Below are 15,131 nucleotides of genomic sequence, written 5' to 3' on the forward strand. Positions count from 1 at the left end.
TTAATGGGCCTCATAGGGGAGGAAGTACATGCTGATTGGTCCATGGGCAGCCAGGAGCAGGCCCAAAAGAAGCACCCTAAATTCTCACTCTGATCTGCTGAACTGACAGGAGGGTCCCCAGGCTATTACTATAAAGCTACCAATGTCATTTTTCATAGAACTAGAAAATACTATTCCAAACTTAAGTGGAAGTGAAAAAGAGCCCAAATAGTCAAAGCAATCTTAACCCAAAGAACAAAGCTGAAGCCATCACATTACCTGCATTCAAATTATACTACAAGTCTACAGTAACCAAAACAGCATGCTACTGGTAGAAAAACAAACCCATATACTAATGGAATATATTGGAGAACACATAAATAAAGCCACACATCTGCAGCCATCTGATCATTGACAAAGTACACAAAAATAGGCAATGAGGAAAAATTCCCTATTAAATAAATTAAAACAGCTAGCTAGCCATACATAGGAGAATGAAACTGGATTTCTAGTTTTCACCGTATAAAAAAAAAATTAACCTGGCTGGGTGTGGTGGCTCATGCCTGTAATCCCAGCACTTTGAGAGGCCGAGGCAGGCAGATCACGAGGTCAGGAGATGGACACCATCCTGGCTAACATAGTGAAAACCCATCTCTACTAAAAATACAAAAAATTAGCCAGGCGTGGTGGCAGGTGCCTGTAGTTCCCGCTACTCGGGAGGCTGAGTCAGGAGAATGGCATGAACCCAGGAGGCAGAGCTGGCAGTGAGCTGAGATTGCGCCACTGCGCTCCAGCCTGGGTGACAGAGTGAGACTCTGTGTCAAAAATAACTAACTAACTAACTAAATAAATAAATATTAAAAAAAATAAATTAACCCAAGATGCATTAAATACTTAAACTAAAAACTAAAACTATAATTCCTAGAAGAAAACCTAGGAAAGTTTTATTTTTATTTTTTTGTCAAAATGATGAATTAGAGACTTTGGTGTGCTTCAGCCACTTGAAATTAGCAAAATAAATCATAAAAATGAACTCTGTGAACTTTAAGAAGAAAAATGGGAATCCAATGGAATTATGAAGAATACCCCAGATCCTGAAGAGGAGAACACCAGCAAACAGCTCCCATGATGGTGTCCAGTTGATAAAAAGAAAGAAAGAACAAAGAAAATACCCCACCTGCATGAAAGAGTTACAGAAATTAAAAATGCTAGTGTGTCCAGATAAGAAAACATCAGTGCAAGAATTCTGGCATCATGAAAATCTGAATGTAGTGATACCACCAAAGGATTCCACTAGATTTTAAGCAATGGTCCCTAACCAAAATGGAAACTCAGAAATGACAGATAAATAATATAAAACATCAATTGCAAAGAAATTCAATAAGATCCAAAACAAACTTGAAAATTGACACACAAAAAAATTCTAAAGCAATTCAGGAATTAAAGGAAAAGATAAACGTCTTGAAAAGTAATCAATCACAGCTTCTGGAATCAAAAAAACTCTTGAAGAATGTTAAAATATAATCAAAAGCTTTATTAATAGACTGGATCTATCAGATAAAAGAATTTAAGAGCTTGAAGATAAGTCTTCTGAAGTAACCCAGTCAGACAAAAATAAAGAAGAATTTTTTAAAACGTACAGTGTCTTCAAGAAATATAGGATTATGTAAAACAATCAAACCTGTTAATTACTGGCATTTCTGAGAGAGAAAGAGAAAAAGAAAACAACCTGGAAATTACATTTGAGGGAAAAATTCAAGAAAATTTCCCTGCTCTTGCCAGAAAGGTAGACATCCAGAAACAAGAAATCAAGAGAACACCTGTGAGATACTATATAAAATGACATCACAAGGGCATACAACCACGTGACTGTCCAATATCAATACTAAAGAAAATTTCTTTTTTTTTTTTTTTAGCAGTATGCTCAAAATAGCAAATTTCATTCTGTTTTTAAAAATTATTATTATTATACTTTAAGTTCTGGGATACATGTGCAGAACATGCAGGTTTGTTACGTAGGTATACACGTGCCATGGTGGTTTGCTGCACCCATCAACCCGCAATCTACATTAGGTATTTCTCCTAATGTTATCTCTCCCCTAGCTCCCCACTCTCTGATAGGCCCTGGTGTGTGATGTTTCCCTCCCTGTGTCCATGTGTTCTCATTGTTCAACTCCTACTTAAAGGCAGATAGAGAAATAGGAAAGATCACCTACAAAGGTAACCCCATCAGGCTGAAGCAGACTTCTTTTTTTTTTTTTTTTTTCAGTTTTCTTTATGGGGGGGGGCTCTGTCGCCCAGGCTGGAGTGGGGTGGTGCAATCTCGGCTCACTGCAAGCTCCGCCTCCCGGGTTCACGCCATTCTCCTGCCTCAGCCTCTCCGAGTAGCTGGGACTACAGGCGCCTGCCACCACGCCTGGCTAATTTTTTTGTATTTTTAGTAGAGACGGGGTTTCACCGTGGTCTCGATCTCCTGACCTCGTGATCCGCCCGCCTCAGCCTCCCAAAGTGCTGGGATTACACGCGTGAGCCACCGCGCCCGGCTGCAGACTTCTAATCAGAAGACTTACAAGCCAGGGGAGCCTGGGGACCTATTTTCAGCATGCTTAAATAAAGCAAATTCCAACCAAGAATTTCATATTCCATCAAATTAAGCGTCTTAAGCAAACGAGAAATAAAATATTTTCCTGACAAGGATGTACTAAGAACATTTGTTACCACTAGAAAGCCTTATAAGAGATCCTAAAGTAGTTCTACACATGAGAACCAAGAACCATATCTGCCATCACAAAAACATACTTAAGTACATAGCCCACAGACCCTATAAAGCAACCACAAAATAGAAACTACAAAGTTACCAGCTAACGACTTAATGATAGAATCAAAATTTCACATATCAATATTAACCTGGTACATAAATGGCCTAAATGCCACCCTTAAAAGGCACAGAGTGGCAAGTTGGATTAAAAACAAAACAAAACACAAGACTCATATAGCTGCTATCTCCAAGAGACCCACCTTATATGTAATGATACAGAAAGTAAAGTATTGATGCTCAAAGTAGAGTTGGAGTAAGACCTACTACGCAAACAGAAAAGAAAAAGAACAGGGATTACTATTCTCATATCAGATAAAACAGAGATTAAACTAACAACACTAAAAACAAAAAAAAAGGAAAGAAAGGAACTACATAATGATAAAGGGTTCAATTCAAAAAGAAGATTTAACTACCTACAATATACACACACCCCATACTGTAGAGTCTAGATTCACAAAACTAGTACTTCTAGACCTATACAAAGACTTAGACAGCCACACAGTAACAGTGAGGGAGGTCAAGACCCCACTGACAGCATTAGACAGATTGTCAAGGCAGAAAACTAACAAAGAAATTCTGGACTTAAACTCAACACTTGAGCAAATGGATCCAACATGCATCTACAGAATACTCCACCCTTGCACCACAGAATATACATTCTTCTCCTCTGCACATGGAATATACTCCAAGATTTACTACATGCTCAGTCATAAAGCAAGTCTCAACAAATAAAAAAAGAAAGAAATCATAGCACCCATATTCTTGGACCACAGTGGAATGAAAATAGAAAGCAATACCAATAATATTTCTCAAAACCCCATGATTACATGGAAATTAAACAGCTTGCTCCTGAGTGACTTTTAAGTAAACAATAATATCAAGTCAGAAACATAAAAAAATATTTGAAATAACTCAAAACAGAAACACAATGTACAAAAATCTCTGGGATGTTGCCAAATCAGTGTTAAGAGGAACATTTATAGTGATAAATACCTACCTCAAAAAGTTAGAAAGATCTCAAATTAATGATCTAACATTATACTAGAGGAAGTAGATAAACAAGAACAAACTAATCCCAGAGCTAGAAGGAAAATAAGACAACTCTAATTAGAGTTGAACTGAATGAAATTGAGACCCAAAATTCCACACAAAGGATAAATGAAACCATAGTTTCATAGTTGGTTCTTTGACAGGATAAACAAGATCAATAGACAGTTAGATTAATAAAGAGAAAAAAGAAAAATTCAAGTAAGCACAATCAGAAATGACAAAAGTTGTGTCATGTCACAGCCGATCACACAGAAATACAAAACACCCTCACAGACAACTACGAACATTTCTATGTACACATACTAGAAAATCTAGAGGAAATGGATAAATTCCTGGAAACACGCAACCTCTCAAGATTGAATCAGGAAGAAATTGAAACACTGATGAGATCAATATTGAGTTCAAAAAGTGAATCAGTAATAAAAAACCTAACAACCAAAAAATAATAATAATAATAAGTCCTAGTCCAGACAGATTAACAGCTGAGTTCTACTAGAGGTGCAAAGAAGAGCTGATAGTAATTCTACTAAAACTATTCCAAAAAATCAAGGAGGGGTGATTCCTACCTAACTCATTCTATGAAGCCAGCATCACCGAATATCTAAACCGGGCAAAGACACATACACACACACACACACACACACACACACACACACACACACACACTAAAACTACTGGCCCATGCCTCTGAAGAACACAGACAAAAAAATTCTCAACAAAATACATACACGTCAAATTCATCAACACATCAAATATTTAATTTATGATGATCAAGTAGGTTAATTCCTGAGATTCAGGGTTGTTTCATCATATTTCAACATATACAAATCGGTAAATGTGATCTGATCACATGAACACAATTTAAACTAAAACCATATGATCACCTCGAGAGATGCGGAAAAAGCTTTCAACATAATTCAACATCCTTTCATGGTAAAATCCACCAAGAAACTAGGCATCAGAGGTACATATCTCAAAATAATAAAAGCTATCTACAACAAACCCATAGCCAGCATCATATTGAATGATCAGGACTGCAAGCATTCCTCTTGGAAGTGGATCAAGACAGAGAGATCTTGTCTCACCACTCCTGTTCAGGAAACACTGGAAGTGTTAGCCAGATGTTAAACTTTTTTTCATATATTTGTTGGAAGCAAGAGGAAGAAACAAAGCATCCAAATAGTTTTAAAAAATATCAAACTATTTCCTACCTAGAAAACCCTAAAGACTCTCAATAAGTTATTAGAACTGATCAACAATTCTAGCAAGGTATCAGGATACAGTCAATGAACAAAAATCCGTAGGAGTTCTATACACCAATAACTAAGAGCCAAATCAAGAACACAATTCAATTTACAACAGCCACAAAAGAAGTAAAATACCTAGGCATAAATCTAACCAAGGAGGTAAAAGATCTCTGCAGGAAGAACTACAAAACACTGCTAAAAAAGGGAACACTTGACAAAAATAAGCAGTGTGGAAAGGAATCCCTATTCAATAAATGGAGCTTGGATAGCTGGTGAGCTATATGCAGAAGAATGAAATTGGATACCTACCTTTTACTACATACAAAAATTAACTCAAGATGGCTTAAATATTTTAATGTAAGAACTAAAACTATAAGAATCCTAGAAGAAAACCTAGGAAACACTATTCTGGACATCACCTTTGGCAAAGGATATATGACTAAGTCCTCAAAAGCAATTGCAACAAAAATGATCACTGATAAGTTGGACCTAATTAAACTAAAGAGCTTCTGCACAGCAAAAGAAACCATCGACGGAGTGAATAGACAACCTACAGAATAGGAGAGAACATTCCCAACATATGCATCCGACAAAGGTCTTATATTCAGAATCTACAAGTAGCTTGAAGAATTAAACAAGCAAAAACAAATAATTCCATCAAAAAATGAGTAAAAGACATTAATAGGCACTTCTCAACAAAAAGGGATACAAGTAGCCAAGAAATATATGAAAAAAGTGCATAGTATCACTAATCATCAGAGAAATGCAAGTCAAAACCACTATGAGATACCTACTCACACCAGTCAGGGTGGCTATTATTTAAAAGTAAAGCAACAACAGATGATGGGAGGCTGCAGAGAAAATAGAATACTTATATACTCTTGGTAGGAACGTAAATTAGTTCAGCCACAGTGGAAATCAGTTTGGAGATTTCTCAAAGAACTAAAAATAGAACTACAATCTGACCCAGCAATGCCACCCAAAAGAAAATAAATTGACTGAAAAGACACAGGCACTTGTATGCTCAAAGCAGTACTCTTCATGATAGCAAGGACATGGAATCAACCTAGGTGCCCATCAGTGGTGGAGCACATAAAGAAAATGTGGCACATATACACTACAGAATACTATACAGCCATAAAAAAGGAAATCGTGTCCTTCTTGGCAACCTGGATGCAGCTGGAGGCCATCATCCTAATTGAATTAACACAGAAATAGAACAACAAATATTACACATTCTCACTTATAAGTCAGTACTAAGTGGTGCATACACGTAGACATAAACTTGGGAACAAAAGACACTGGGGACTACTAGAGGGGGCTGGCTGAGAGGGAGAGTAGCAAGGCTGTAAAAACCAACTGTTGGGTGCTGTGCTAACTACCTTGGTGACAGGATTAATTGTACCCCAAACATCAGCATCATGTGACATACCCATATAATAAATGTGTACATGTACCCCTTGAATCTAAATAAAAATGGAAAAATAAAGAATGGCAAAATTAAAAGAAAAACAAACAATACATTTTGCTAAATGAAATAAGACAGACACAAAAGGACACATACTATATGATCCCACTTGTATAAGGTAGCTATAATAGTCAAATTAATAGAGACAGAAAGTTATATGGTGGGTGCCAGGAGCTATGGACAGGTGTTTGGGGAGTTAGTGTTTACTGAGTACAGAGTTTCAGTTTGGGAGGATGAAAAAGTTCTGGAAACAGACGGTGATAATGTTGCACAAAAATGTGAATGTACTTAATGCCACTGAATTGTATACTTAAAGATGGTTATAATAGTAAGTATTGTGTTCCATATTTTTATTACAACTACAATAATAAAAGATATGTAGGAATTTGCCAGATGAACAAGATGGAAAAGGGCATTGCCATGAAATAAACATAATGAATCTGAAAAAAAAAATAAGAAAGGCATCTTTTATTGCAAAAGAGCAAATTGCAAACATCCAAAGTAATCCCTGTAATATACATGACATTATAAATTTTACAATGCAGTGCCTATGATTCACGCACACTGTACCTGAACCAGCTGTGAAACATTCATGAATCATAAACTCCTATATCATCTTCAGAGCAAAAATGCATCCTATTTTACAAGAAATATTCATCAAAAAAAGGAAAGAGAAGTAAAACCCCTGAAATTTCTAGAACCTTTCAAATACATCAGAAAAACAAATTAATACCTCTGACAGGACCTGTTAATGCAGAGGGTCATGCTGTAAGACAGCTTGCATTTAATTCAAACTGTTTTGGAATAAGATCAATTCTGTAGTGAGATCAAGGCAGCAGAAATTTTTCTTCAGGGCTAAAAATAATAATTCGTTGAGGCACAGACATTAAATTCCATGGCTTCTTGAAACTATTCAAAAAATGAGAAGAATGGATAAAGATTAAAAGAAAACACATGCTGCAAGCTGACAAAACACCTTTTTAGACTTACACCCAATTCGTTCGTTAGTCAAATGTGTGTGTGTTTTCTTTTTCCCTTCAGGTAACTGGAGGTGGCAACATTCAACTTCTTGGTCTGTTCCTCATCATTTTCTATTTTCTCCTGCTATTTGTCGCTGAGCTGTTATACTTGTTATTGCAGTTTCCAACAAGAAAAAGCCAGGAAAAGGAAAGAGAATCAAAGCACCAGAGCGAGTCACCTCACTGTTAGGTGGAACTAGATGTTTTAAAGTAGTAGCAAAATTTATATGTTCTGGGTGTCAGTGGACACTTTCTGTATAATAATTTTATTTCACTTTTGTTAAGAATCATGAAGCAACCACAAAAATTAAATCAAGGCTTATCAAGTAGATGTTTGAAAGAAAAATAACGATTCACCTTGTAGGTAGATGTACTTTGCTATTGAAGGGATTGTTGGCAAGTCTAAACAAAGCTGAAGGGAATAAGGAAATTTCAGTCCTTAGAGAAGACAGTATAGAATAAGAGTACAGAAAGTGTAGGGTAGAACAGCTTGCATTCTAATCCCACATCTGCAACAGGATTCTCTTTGACATAGGAAAAGTTACTTTTGCTTTGTTGGGAATATTAAAAATGGAGAAGCTTTCAAGTGCTTAGTGTAGTTCCTGGCTTATGGTAGCATCAATTAAAATTAGGTATTGATGCTATTATTATTAATATTGATCTCTTAGCCATCTGTATCTTCAGCATCCAAAGTGTCAGTTTGTTCTTTAAATTGCAAGTGACCCTTTTTTCTCAATAGAAGAGCTAGTAAAATAATAAAGTGGATGTTTCTTGGAATGTATCCATTCACCTGTATTCTTTTACATTTCACTTTTTTATCCGTTATTTCAAATGCCCAGTACCTTCTTGTTCACCCTAAAATCTTTTATGAGTTTATGAGTTAACAGGAAAACAGATTCCTTTTAGAAAATTGGAATAAAAAGAACTACCATTTATTATTCTTTTTTTTTTTTTTTGAGACAGAGTCTCGCTCTGTGGCCCAGGCTGGTGTTCAGCGGCGTGATCCCAGCTCACTGCAAGGTCCGCCTCCCAGGTGCAACTGATTCTCCTGCCTTTGCCTCCCAAGTATCTGTAATTACAAGCATGCACCAACATGCCCAGTTAATTTTTGTATTTTTAGTAGAGATGGGGATTCACCATATTGGCCAGATGAGTCTGTAACTCCTGACCTCAGGTGATCCAACCCCTCAGCCTCTCAAACACTTTTTTCTACATTTCAGACTCTTTGCAATTTACTTTCTATCTCATTTAATCTCCTCTTCCCTACCCTAAAGACAACCAACCTCCCTCTTATTAACCAACCACTTAAAATTCTGCCTCCTTATGTACCTTAAATACAAAGGATAAGATAGTCCCCATTATTTTAATAAATATTTATTGAATATATTCTTGACAAGTAATCCTGCTTGTATTTTTAGCTGGCTAATGTGAGATACATCTTTGACATGGTTAAATGTATGATCCCTTAATCTAATTTAATATAATGAACTAATGCTACAGTACAGGGGTATAAACACTTAAAAATATATTTTCTATTTTAAAGTTGGCTTTATACTTTACATAAATATAATGGACACTTTCTGCTTATTTTTAAATGATTATCAATCATTCAAAGGTCAGTACATCTGACCTTTCACAAAAAAAGTAAAAGGTCAAATGTAAAAATTGAAGACTTTGTGGTTCACACATGGACTCTGCATATTATTCTTTAATTTTTGTTGTTTGGTTCCATATTTTTGTTTGTTTATATGTTTCTTACAAACCTTTTAAAACACAAAAAGTATTCTATCTTATTTGTCTCTCAAAATACAGACCATTTTACCCAGGAAATGTACTTGGTCAATCTTTGCTTCACTGTAAATGTTCTTTGTTATTTTAAAATCAATACTGACATATTTCAAGTAAATTATTGTTTTCACTACCACTCATTTTCAGATGTAAGTCCATAGGTTAACATAAATAAGAAAGTAGCAGCCAAAAACAAAAAAAAAAAGAGAGAACAATAAGAAAAACATTTTAAGCCAAAGGAAAATTGCCAGCTTTTATCTTCTCCTAAATCCCAATCCTTCACTCCTAAAGGAACATATTAAGTGCAAAGAGGGTCATACTTTTATTCCATTGCAAAGAGGGTCATACTTTTATTCCATTCCCCATGTATACATTTGTTATCCATTTGACAAATTGTGGTTGAATTTCTCCTGGGATGACCTCACCAGCAGTAAGTGAATGGATCATTTGATTCAACACTAGTTCGTAAGTGATTGTTCTTTCCAATCAGGCACACACTCACTGCCGATAACTGCATATTTTGACTATTTGTAGAAGTGTTAAAGGAACTAAGAATTTTATCGTAAATAAGCCATGTTGGAACAAATATCAAGGCCTAGAGAATAATATACTTTATACCTTTGCTCAACACATAATGTAGGAAAATATCCAATTAGGAGTCTAGAAATGGAGTGCGGAAGGGCCAGCTGAATATTTTAATTATTTAATTTTTAATTGTTAATTCTTATAGTACCTTCATAAAGTTTCCGTATCTTTTCCTTTTTCTTGCTTTTGTTGTAAATACAAAAGTCCAAGCCTGCATTATATTATACTCAGTTTGAATAAGGAATATCAGCTCCTTAAGAATAAAATGAAACAGTTTTATTCTTCCCAAGATCTTTTCAAGCTTTTGTATTGATCATCTTCATTTCTGCTGTGTAGCTGGCTTCATCAATGATGTCTCAATTTATGTCTATAATTGTTATTTTGCAAAACTGTCTCATTTTAATTAATATGATGCCTTACTCATTATTTTTTAATTATTTTCTTCATTTTTTAAAACTAATTTTATTTCTAAGGACTGAGAACAAGGTGGGTGGATGTGATAATCTCACACATGTTCTTGTCTTTTTTCCTTTTATTTTCCCTCTGGTGCTGGGATAGAGAGGATGAAGAAAGAAAAATGTATTTGTTAGATGAATTATCTGTATTGAGGTTGTTCTAGGATTACTGTGCTAAAGGAAGAACCCCCCAATAAATTCCACCATTAAGAGGCTCAATATCAAGCAAAAATCCTGTGATCTAGTGGCACCTTATGGAATTCTAATGTATCTTTTAGCTAATGTCCAGGTGGTAGCCTGTGTTACGTCTTGATGTACATACCTCTCTTCTTCACATGCTTCAGTATCCTTTATTTTATTTATAATTAGAAGCACAAGCTCTGAGATTTATGGATCCAGGCAGGATTGATCTCACCTACAATACTGGGCAAGATCTTCAAGGGAACAGTTCATGCTTTCTTGCCAACTGCCCACTCCACTACCATATTTCTCTCCAATGTTCTCTCCCCTGTTTTAGTTATACTGACTCAAATCTAAGCAGCTATTCGATTAGAGTATTGAATGGTGATCCTCCCTTTTTTGTGTGAATTTCTTTTGGATTTTCTTCTCTCAATCTTAGCCAGACTTTTTCTATAGTAACACTGGACTAGCAAAAATTTCAACCTCATCTATTTATAATATAATGTCACCTAGTACTATTTGAGACTTCTCTTACTTGGATTTTTTGGAGTACTTTACTCAGAATCAGCAACTTTTTTGAGATAAAATCTGACAAATGAATAACTTTGGCTCAACTGTGCTTTATTTAGGTTCTTATCTGTATTCTATTCTATAATCTCCAAGTGAGGAAAATAGTTCATATTTCTCTAAAGTGTTTCTTCATAAGAGCCTTAAAATAAATTGTATATATTTTTAAACATTAGTACATTTACCCCAATACAACATCACAAAATTAAACTTGGAAAATACAGAACTAATGTAATACAAAACATTCCCATCCTTTCCCAAAACAGGTAAAATAAAATATAATAGTTCTCTACAGCCTAATCTACAAGAATGTGATGTAGTGGATAGAGCACTGATTCATTAATCAAAGGGAGAAAAACTAATGTGGCTCATAAACCTTTCCGTTTCTGAGTCTCATTCTTTTCATTTTCCAGATAATAATGATAATAAGATCGACCTGTTTGTTAGGTTCAGGTTAATGAGCAAGTGAAATGATGCATATACATATGTCAAAGAAATATAGCCTCTTAAAAGAAAGTTAACGCAGCTGACGTTCAGTAACATGTCTTGGTTTGTAAGTAAAAAATTAGAAATAAACTCAAATAAACAATCAATACATATTATGGTAAAAACAAGCAATAATTTGAATTAAGATAACTTGTTGAACACTGATTTATCAAACTCTATTGAACTAACTCGTTTTTTAAATTTATACTTTTGTTTGTTGTTAGAAAAACATTTCCCTAGATAGAAGCTGCTCCACTGTTCTGAAGGGAAGTAGAAACGATGAAAAGCAGAGCTGGAGATGATCCATGGTGGGCATACAGTGTGAGTAAGAAATAGGTATTATTTGTTTTAAATCACTTAGATTTTGAGTTTGTGTATGTGTCCATAATATGAGCTAACTATCCTTAATGATACCATAAGTAAAGAATTTAAAGTAAGTAAGCAGTGCCTGACCCCATATTAAGTGCCACACTAAGTGTTAATTACAGCTCCCTGGCAGTAAACAGGGGACTGGTTCCAGGACTTCTGAGTATATAAAAAATCCACACGTACTGAAGTCCCACAGTGGGTCTTATGGAACCCTTTGTATACAAAAGGTTGGCTCTCCAAATAGGCAGGATTTATATTATATCTCTCAAAAACTCTGCATATAAGTGGATCTGTGCATTTCAAACTTGGGTTGTTCAAGGGTCAACTGTGTTACTATTTTATGGGATGAGACAGCAGAGATGATACATGGAAATTTTGTGTTTAAAAAGGGAGAAATATGCAAATGGTGGTGGGGTGGGCCAAATGGAATGTGAGTTACATGAAAGGGTAATTTGGAAGGAAATAATGCTTTTGTGAAGAAGAGAAATACTTGAATATTTGAGTATGAAACAGTTTTATTTAGTACCCTTGCCTCATCTTTAGTATGATAAAAATAGATAAAAAATTCAGAGAGACAAAGAGGGAGGAAGCTGTTTGAGTGAACATACTCTGTTGATGTAAATACTCAAGGAAATTAGCTCTATATTGGGTGGTGTGCTGATGAATGCTTAACAAAAAAACTTTGAAGTGAAAGGCACTGATTTGTTGTATTTGATGATTTCTGTGGCATAAGTACGCCCACCATAGCAATGTTTAGCTGGTAACATGACATAACTGCACACAGAGTCAGGAAGAGATGCACATGACTGGCTCTCATGATTTCGGCGTGGTCTGGCTCCAGCATTTGACTGTGACAAGTTTCACTGGCCGGTGAGAACGCTGGAGGAAAAAAATCTACCTATAACTAACCCTTATTAGCATAACAGTTTTGAGAAAGCAGAGCCCTATTTTCCTCAAGTGAACGCCATCAATACAGCTGTCAGGCAAAACAGCATTCATGCACTGAGGAAAATCACTGCTTCTCAAACAACTTTTAGATACCATAAAAGGCCCATTCTCAAAAGGGGAAGTGGCAGGGGGGGAAACAAGAATTGTTGTCTGAAAAGAAACGACTTTGATCTCCATCAAAACAGATTAGTTTGAAGCCAATTTGCTGCTATCTTCAAAACTGTATTTCCCCACAAATTCTGTCTTCCCAATTGAGCAGTGAGTCAGCAGTAGGTAGTGCTAGAGTGTGAAAAGGATGAGGACGGAGGCAGCCAGGGTACCTCCAATGCATCTTCTTATTAGAAGACTTTTGAAGAGTAATTTGATGGAAGCTTTTCAACTTTTAGGTCACTAGTTTAAATGTAGTCTCAGTTGATCATGAACAAAAGTGGGTGGTTAGTGGCCTATGAAAAGTACCTTCATGGTATCACCCTTGTTCTTTCTAACAGAGACTGCCACTACAGTTGGCATCCTTTCTTTTCCTTCTACCAGAAGCACAAAGGGTGAATAGAAATGTCATTTCAAGTATTTTTTCAGCCTTTGTACCAGAGAAATTTGAAATATGAAAAAGGCCAACTTCTTTTCATCTTTAACTCACAGGTAGAATTATTGAACTATAATATGTTTCCTAGATCTTCCTGGATTTTATTAAAATGAAACCTGAGCCACTTTACAAGTAAAATTATGTCTTACTTCATAGAAAGTTAAATTACATAAAGGCACATACTTGAGAAATATTTAAATATAAAAATGTATAATTTCTTGACCTGAATCTTACACATGTAAAATTTATTTTGTTTGCCTTTTCTTTCTCTTATTTTTTTCTTGCTTCAATAAATGAATTCCCATGAATGTAAAGACAAAGATCTTATTATTCCATTAAATGAAATGTCTTAATATTTTTTCTATTCTTTATCACTACAATACTTTGACTTTTTTTCCTCCTAAAGAGACTGTAGGTTTTATTCCCTTTCTTTTAATTATTTCACGAAAATCCTCCAAATTTCCATATTACTAATATCTCTACCTTCATATAATTTTGTTTCAACATTAAATGATCAATTAAAGCAAACTGTTTCTAAGTACCTGGAGAAGAGCAACAGAATAAATATTAGAGTAGAGACACAAAGTAGTACTTGGTAATGCCAAGAAAATTTCAGTAGCTATCAGTAATCAGTAGGATATAACAGAAATAGCCCTGTTTTAGAAGTGATGAAAACTCAATCAACTGATTTTAAGCATCAGTTACTTTCTATACGGTTAGCTTTCCACATCTCGAAAATAAGATTGATGTGTTTTGTTATTTTTGCATCATTTTCAATACAAACATTCTATCAAATCTTCACTTTTATATAATCCAGATTTAAGTGACAGGGTGTTAATATTCGAATGGGATTTAAGCAAGATGTAGCTGTGCCTTATGTCACATCAGTTGATGGTAAAGATTGATGCTGGGATTCTCCTGGGTCAGTCACATTAAAATCTCCCCTAGGCTTAAAGGCCAGCTCCATGAATTCTCATATCAGCAACTTCTGCAATTCCCACATAACACCAGAAGATAAACTCTGTTCTCTGAACATTCATATAGAAAGTAGTACATCATCTTATGATTCTTATGATTGGCATAGCAAAGTGAAAATATATCAACACCAGATTTAGCCCAACTTGAAGCTGCATATTCAGTCAAAGATAGAGCTTTTCCTGGCCAAAGATACTTCAGTCAGAAATACATTAACAGTGAACACCAAGCTATCATCTTGCAAGTAACACATATGCTCATGAATCTTCAGCTACAAATAAAAATATCAGCTAAAACTACCCCCTTCTTGTAAATGAATATAAAACACAGCAATTACAAGATTTGCCTATGGCCATAAAATGAAGTGGGGTTTGACTAAGAATTAGAATGCCTACCATCAGCCTTTGAGTACAAAGTTAATTCCCCTACACAAGACTGCAGCAAAAATAAATCCAGCTGGGGAAAAGGCATACAAGACAGAAAATAATAGTCAGCTGCAGACTCTTTGGGTCCAAAGTATAAAATATTCAAGTACGTGTTTCCAATCCCTTCATTCTCTCCTGTAATGATTGCAGCTAATCCCTGCCAGCCAAACGTTAGTTCTTCAACTGTGG

At 35.4% G+C, this 15,131-nt stretch overlaps 1 protein-coding gene across 2 annotated transcripts in view; it reads right to left on the reverse strand.

Annotated features, from left to right (window-relative positions):
• Nucleotides 1-15,131, reverse strand: part of PCDH15 (protocadherin related 15) — a 1,777,335-nt gene that overhangs the window by 320,392 nt on the left and 1,441,812 nt on the right. The gene's annotated exons all lie outside the window — the stretch shown is intronic.

This window comes from Hylobates moloch, unplaced genomic scaffold (genome assembly GCF_009828535.3).
Source record: "Hylobates moloch isolate HMO894 unplaced genomic scaffold, HMol_V3 SCAFFOLD_3, whole genome shotgun sequence".
In the NCBI taxonomy this organism is placed as follows: Eukaryota; Metazoa; Chordata; class Mammalia; order Primates; family Hylobatidae; genus Hylobates; species Hylobates moloch.